This window comes from Stegostoma tigrinum, chromosome 21 (genome assembly GCF_030684315.1).
Source record: "Stegostoma tigrinum isolate sSteTig4 chromosome 21, sSteTig4.hap1, whole genome shotgun sequence".
Taxonomy (NCBI): Eukaryota; Metazoa; Chordata; class Chondrichthyes; order Orectolobiformes; family Stegostomatidae; genus Stegostoma; species Stegostoma tigrinum.
Genome location: NC_081374.1, coordinates 739599 through 746576, shown reverse-complemented (window position 1 = coordinate 746576; position 6978 = coordinate 739599).

The following is a 6978-nucleotide window of genomic DNA, read 5'->3' as shown; positions in this document are numbered from 1 at the left end:
CACCAGTGAACCAACACTATCCCAATGACCAACTGTAAGCCAACCCTACCCCTATGGGCCATCAGTGAGCCAAAATTACCCCAGTGGGCCACCTGTGAACCAACCCTACCCCAATGGGCTACCAGTGAGCCAACACTACCCCAATGGGCCACCAGTGAGCCAACCCTACCCCAATGGGCTACCACTGAACCAATTCCACACCAATGGGCCACCAGTGAGCCAACACTATGCCAATTGGTCACCAGTGAGCCAAAACTACCGAAATGCGCAACCAGTGAACCGACACTACCCCAATGGGCCACCAGTGAACCATCACTACCCCAATGGGCCACCAGTGAACCAACACTATCCCAATGTCCAACTGTGAGCCAACCCTACCCCAATGGGCCATCAGTAGCCAAAATTACCCCAGTGGGCCACCAGTGAAGCAAAACCACCCTAATGGGCCACCAGTGAGCCTACACTATCCCAGTGGGCCACCAGTGAGCCAACACTACCGCAATGGGCAACCAGTGAGCCAACTCTACCCCAATCAGCCACCATTGAAACAACGCTACCCCAATGGGCCACCAGTGAACCAACACTATCCCAATGTCCAACTGTGAGCCAACCCTACCCCAATGGGCCATCAGTAGCCAAAATTACCCCAGTGGGCCACCAGTGAGCCAAAACCACCCCAATGGGCCACCAGTGAGCCTACACTACCCCAATGGGCCACCAGTGAACCAACACTACCCCAATGGCCACCAGTGAGCCAACACTACCCCAATGGGCCACCAGTGAACCAACACTACCCCAATGGCCACCAGTGAGCCAACACTACCCCAATGGGCCACCAGTGAACCAACGCTACCCCAATGGGCCACCAGTGAACCAACACTATCCCAATGTCCAACTGTGAGCCAACCCTACCCCTATGGGCCATCAGTGAGCCAAAATTACCCCAGTGGGCCACCAGTGAGCCAAAACCACCCCAATGGGCCACCAGTGAGCCTATACTATCCCAGAGGGCCACCAGTGAGCCAACACTACCCCAATGGGCCACCAGTGAGCCCAAACCACCCCAATGGGCCACCAGTGAGCCTACACTACACCAATGGGCTACCAGTTAGCCAACACTTCCCTAATGGGCCACCAGTGAGCCTACACTACCCCAATGGACCACCTGTGAGCCTACACTACCACAATGGGCCACCAGTGAGCCAACACTACCCCAATAGGACACCATTGAACCAACGCTACCCCAATGCGCCACCAGTGAACCAACACTGTCCCAATGTCCAACTGTGAGCCAACCCTACCCCAATGGGCTACCAGTGAGCCAACTCTACCCCAATGGGCTACCACTGAACCAATTCCACACCAATGGGCCACCAGTGAGCCAACACTATGCCAATTGGTCACCAGTGAGCCAAAACTACCGAAATGCGCAACCAGTGAACCGACACTACCCCAATGAGCCACCAGTGAACGAACATACCCCAATGGCCACCAGTGAGCCAGCACTACCCTAATGGGTCGCCAGTGAACCAACCCTTCCCCAATGGGCCATCAGTGAGCCAAAATTACCCCAGTGGGCCACCAGTGAGCCAAAACCACCCCAATGGGCCACCAGTGAGCCTACACTATCCCAGTGGGCCACCAGTGAGCCAACACTACCCCAATGGGCCACCAGTGAGCCCAAACCACCCCAATGGGCCACCAGTGAGCCTACACTATCCCAGTGGGCCACCAGTGAGCCTACACTACCCCAATGGGCCACCAGTGAGCCAACACTCCCCAATGGGCCACCAGTGAGCCAACACTATCCCAATGGGCTACCGGTGAGCCCACACTACCCCACTGGGCCATCAGTGAGCCATAACCACCCCAATGGGCCACCTGTGAGCCTACACTACCCCAATGGGCCACCAGTGAGCCTACACTACCCCAATGGGCCACCAGTGAGCCAACACTATCCCAATGGGCTACCGGTGAGCCCACACTACCCCACTGGGCCATCAGTGAGCCAAAACCACCCCAATGGGCCACCTGTGAGCCTACACTACCCCAATGGGCCACCAGTGAGCCTACACTACCCCAATGTGCCACCAGTGAGCCAACACTACCCCAATGGGCTACCAGTGAACCAACTCTACCCCAATGTGCCACCACTGAGCCAACACTACCCCAATGTGCTACCAGTGAACCAACTCTACCCCAATGTGCCACCAGTGAGCCAACACTACCCCAATGGGCTGCCAGTGAGCCTACACTACCCCAATGGGCCTCCAGTGAGTCAACTCTACCCCAATGGTCCACCAGTGAGTCAACTCTACCCCAGTGGGCCACCAGTGAGTCAACTCTCCCCCAGTGAGCCAACACTTTCCCAATGGACCACCAGTGAGCCACGACTCCCCCAGTGGGTCACCGTTGTGCCAACTCTACCCCAATGGGCCACTAGTGAGTCAACACTACCCTGATGGACCACCAGTGAGCTAACACTACCCCAAATGGCCACCGGTGAGCCAGCACTAACCCCATGGACCACCACTGAGCCAACACTAATCCAATGGACCACCAGTGAGCCAGCACTACTCCAATATCATACGGGGATGTATTGCATGTCAGCACTACATCTCACTTTAGATCATAGCAGGCCAACACCATTATGAAGATAGCTCCTTTTTTCACTTCCCTAAAGGCTACTTCTTGGCCATGTGACCATTTCCAAGTCTGGCCCTTTTTGAATAGTAAATGTAAGGGTGCCAAGGTGGAGGCCAGTTTATGTAATAATCCACCAAACCAAGGAAAGACCTAAGCTCAGGTGTAGACATGGGAACCAGGGCCACTTTGATCATCCCCATTTTAGCTTCCAATGAATGTAAATCAGTTTTGTCAACTTTGTAACTCAAGTAGGGTCATGTGAAGCCCCTGGAGCACACATTCTTCCTCCTAGGGTGTGTGCATGCCTGGGAGAAGTGTTTAAGGATGATGTCAATGTGTTCTTTATTGGTTTTTCCTGTTATTAGCGCATCATCCCGATAAATGCCAACCTGGGCTAGCCCTTGTAAAATATTGTCCATGGCCCACTGTAGAAGGGCACTGGTTGATGATACCCCAAATGTATATTGGTGTGAATCTTTATGGATAATAACTAAAGCATACTTCTGGGACTCTCATCCAGGCACAATTGCAAATTCATGTGGCTCATATCCAGCTTAATAAAGGATAGCACCCTCCCCCCTCCAGTTTTGCATAGAAGTCCTTGGGCTTGGCCATTTATCCAGCTGTGAGAAATGGTTTACCATATATTTAACATCCCCGCATAGCCAAACAGAGCCATCAGGCTTCACAATCAGCCCAAGCAGTGTTGTGCATTCTGCAATCTGCATTGTTTGAAGATTTCTTCATGTTCCAGACTCCTGATTTCTGCCCCTACTTTTATGCACAGGGCAAATGGCACTGGGTGGCCCTTGTAGAATCATGCAATTGCTTCCTGGTCAACATGCAAGGTGACCTTGGTTCCTTTAATAGACCTTAGACTTTCCTGAAAACCTCCAGGATTTAATTAGGGTTTCACTCAGGCAGGCATTTTCTCATCAAAATATATTGAGCCAATCAAGATAAATCTTTTTCAACCAATTTCGTTCCATCCATGTTGGGCCTGAGCCTGTTACTACAATCAGTGGTAACTGTACCAGCTGCTTCTCATAGGAGACTGGAACCAAGGTTGGACCCTTAATCTACAAAGGTTCCCTGGTATAGGTTCTCAGTCTGGCCAAGGACTTGTGCACACATAAGGGTTGAAGTCCAGACCGAATCTTCAATTACTGGTTTTGCAGTCACTGATACAGTTGCACCAGTATCAGCATCCGCTAGAAGTGGGTGACCACGTAACCAAACATTAATTTTGATTGGCCCTGAGTTGGGTGTAACAAAACAATGTAACTGTTTCAATCCACATGTAGGTGGACTTTTCACGGTGTGACCTCTCCTGGGTACGAGCCCATGAGTTCTCTCACTTAATCCAGCCCTGATTGGCCTCCTTTGCTGTTCTGAGCCTGCGATACTGGCAGCAGCTACAAAGGCTTGTGGGCTGGGGTCTTGCAGAACATCTTAACAATTTAGCTGAGGCTCAGCTTTGTTTCAGGGTTTTGCTGTTGGCCGACCTAGGGTCCCTGTGCTCAGTATATACCCTGCCTGATTCTCTGTGATTGCCTGCACTCAAGGGGTCTTCCCCAAGCTTAGACAGGCAGGTGAGAGTGTCCACTTTTATTTGGAATACCCTGTAGCTCATATGCTCCACTTGCCACATTTTCCAATGAGAAAGGCAGTTTTAGTGCCTGTTTGAAATCTAGTTGGGCTTCAGGTAATAGGCTCTATATCATGGTTATCTCATTATTCCTATATACTAAATAGTTTTTTAGCACCTCATTCAGGGTTAACCCCAAATCACTTGCTTCTGTCAGTCATCTTAATCTCATCTAAAATCCCTGTACAGATTCCCTAGATCTCAAACTGCCAAGTAAAACTGATAACACCTCAGAATTAGAGGAAGTTTGGGGTGTTTATAAGACCATAAGACCATAAGACATAGGAGTGGAAGTGAGGCCATTTGGTCCATCAAGTCCACTCAGCCATTTAATTCATGGCTGATGGGCATTTCAACTCCACTTCCCTGCACTCTCCCTGTAGCCCTCGATTCCTTTTGAGATCAAGAATTTGTCGATCTCTGCCTTGAAGGCATCCAACGTCCTGGCCTCCACTGCACTCCGTGGCAATGAATTCCAAAAGCCCACCACTCTCTGGCTGAAGAAATGTCGTCTCATTTCAGTTTTAAATTTATCCCCTCTAATTTTAAGGCTGTGCCCATGGGCCCTAGTCTCCCCGCCTAATGGAAACAACTTCCTAGCATCCACTCCTTCTAAACCACACATTATCTTGTAAGGTTCTATTAGATCTCCCCTCAACCTTCTAAACTCTAATGAGTACAATCCCAGGATTCTTAGCCATTCATCATACGTAAAACCTACCATTCCAGGGATCATCTGTGTGAATCTCTGCTGGACACGCTCCAGGGCTAGTATGTCCTTCCTGAGGTGTGGGGCCCAAAATTGGCCACAGTATTCTAAATGGGGCCTAATTAGAGCCTTATAAAGCCTCAGAAGCACTTCACTGCTTTTATATTCCAACCATCTTCAGATAAACGACAACATTGCATTTGCTTTCTTAATTACAGACTCTACCTGCAAGTTAACCTTTTGAGAATCCTGGACCAACACTCCCAGATCCCTTTGTACTTTTGCTTTGCGAATTTTCTCACCATTTAGAAAATAGTCCATGCCTGTATTCTTTTTTCCAAAGTGCAAAACCTCACATTTACTCACATTGGATTTCATCAGCCATTTCCTGGACCACTCTCCTAAACTGTCTAGATCTTTCATATTCTTCAGCTAAATCTGTCAACTCTTGAAAGGTTTTATTATCTGATGTCTCAGCGAAAATTAAACTCCTAATAGCTGAAAATGACGTGGGTCCACAAGCAGCCCGTACAATGACTCATTGCTTTTCATGTGCCCCAATGTCATTTGCCCAGAAAACGTGATGCATTCTTTCCACATACTGGGCCAGTCTTTGATGGGAGGACCATAAACTTCCCGAATAAAAGTCCGATTCCAGAAATGCTTACCCTTACTCAAAGATGACATTTGTAGGTGAAATTCTTCAGAAACATACTGTTTTCTCTCAAAACCACTGAAATAACTGCACAGAGGCTGGTATCCCATTACTAAGTCACCATACATTTACAAGGGCTCTGACTGGTCAACTCAGAGTGAGTCTCAAGATTGAAGAGACTCTCTGAATCTCCTGTTTATATCTGTCAGCCAGGGCTCCCTCATTAGCCAAGGTTAACAGCACCAATCAAGGATCTCATAGTCAATGAAATCCAACTCGTTCTTATTTCAATCATTACACTATCCTTAATTTCTTTTGTTGACAGTGTTTGGGCCGCTTTTCCTGTTGTGTTCATTCATCTGAAAGGAATATATAATTCTTGTGATGCATGCTGTTGTTCCTTAAATATTAGCTGTTGTCCATCCACTGTAAAGCTTTTTTAATGGAGTTACACAGTTTATCATAGCCAGCTCACCTCTCATACCTTCAGTGTTCCCTTTGTTTGGGCTTATAACCCTTGATTTGGATTGGATTACTTCACTTTCTATCCGAGTGAAGATTTCTATCATGCTTTGGTCATTTTCTCTTTAAGGACCTCTCAGAACAAGATTATCAATTAACTCCTTCTCATTACACAAAACCAAATCTAGCATTGTCACATCACCCTTGTTGCATATATCTCTAATTTTCTGTTTAATGCCATCTCCTACCTCACCACTACTGTTTGGAAGTTTGTGGACAATTCCTGTTGATTTTTTCTGATTTTTGTTGCTTTGTAATTTCACACAGATTGATTCCATATTGAGATTTCCTGCACCAATGTTCTTTCTTATGATTACACGGATTTCACCTTTTGCTAACAATGCTGCCTCAGCTTCTTTCCCTTTGCCTGACTTTCCTAAGGTCTGAATACGCTGAACAATTGCTTCCAAGCTTTGATCACCCTGTAGCAATGTCTCCATAATCATAAACATGTAAACATGCCTGTCTACATCTAAGAACCAAAAGAACTGCGGATGCTGTAAATCAGGAACAAAAACAAATTTGCAGGCAAAGCTCAGCAGGTCTGGCAGCATCTGTGGAGGAGAAAACAGAGTTAATGTTTCGGGTCCAGGTTCTGAGAAATGGTCACTGGAGCTTTTCCAGCACTTTCTGTTTTCGTTCCTGTCTACATCTATCTGTATTGTTAATTCATCTGCCTCATTCACTGCTCAAGGCAAAAATATGATTTAAAAAATTACCAGTTACTTTACAGGAGTTAAAGATTGCAGGGGATTCTTTTGAAAGCTGGGAATATTGAGAGATTGGACTGGGTAAGTG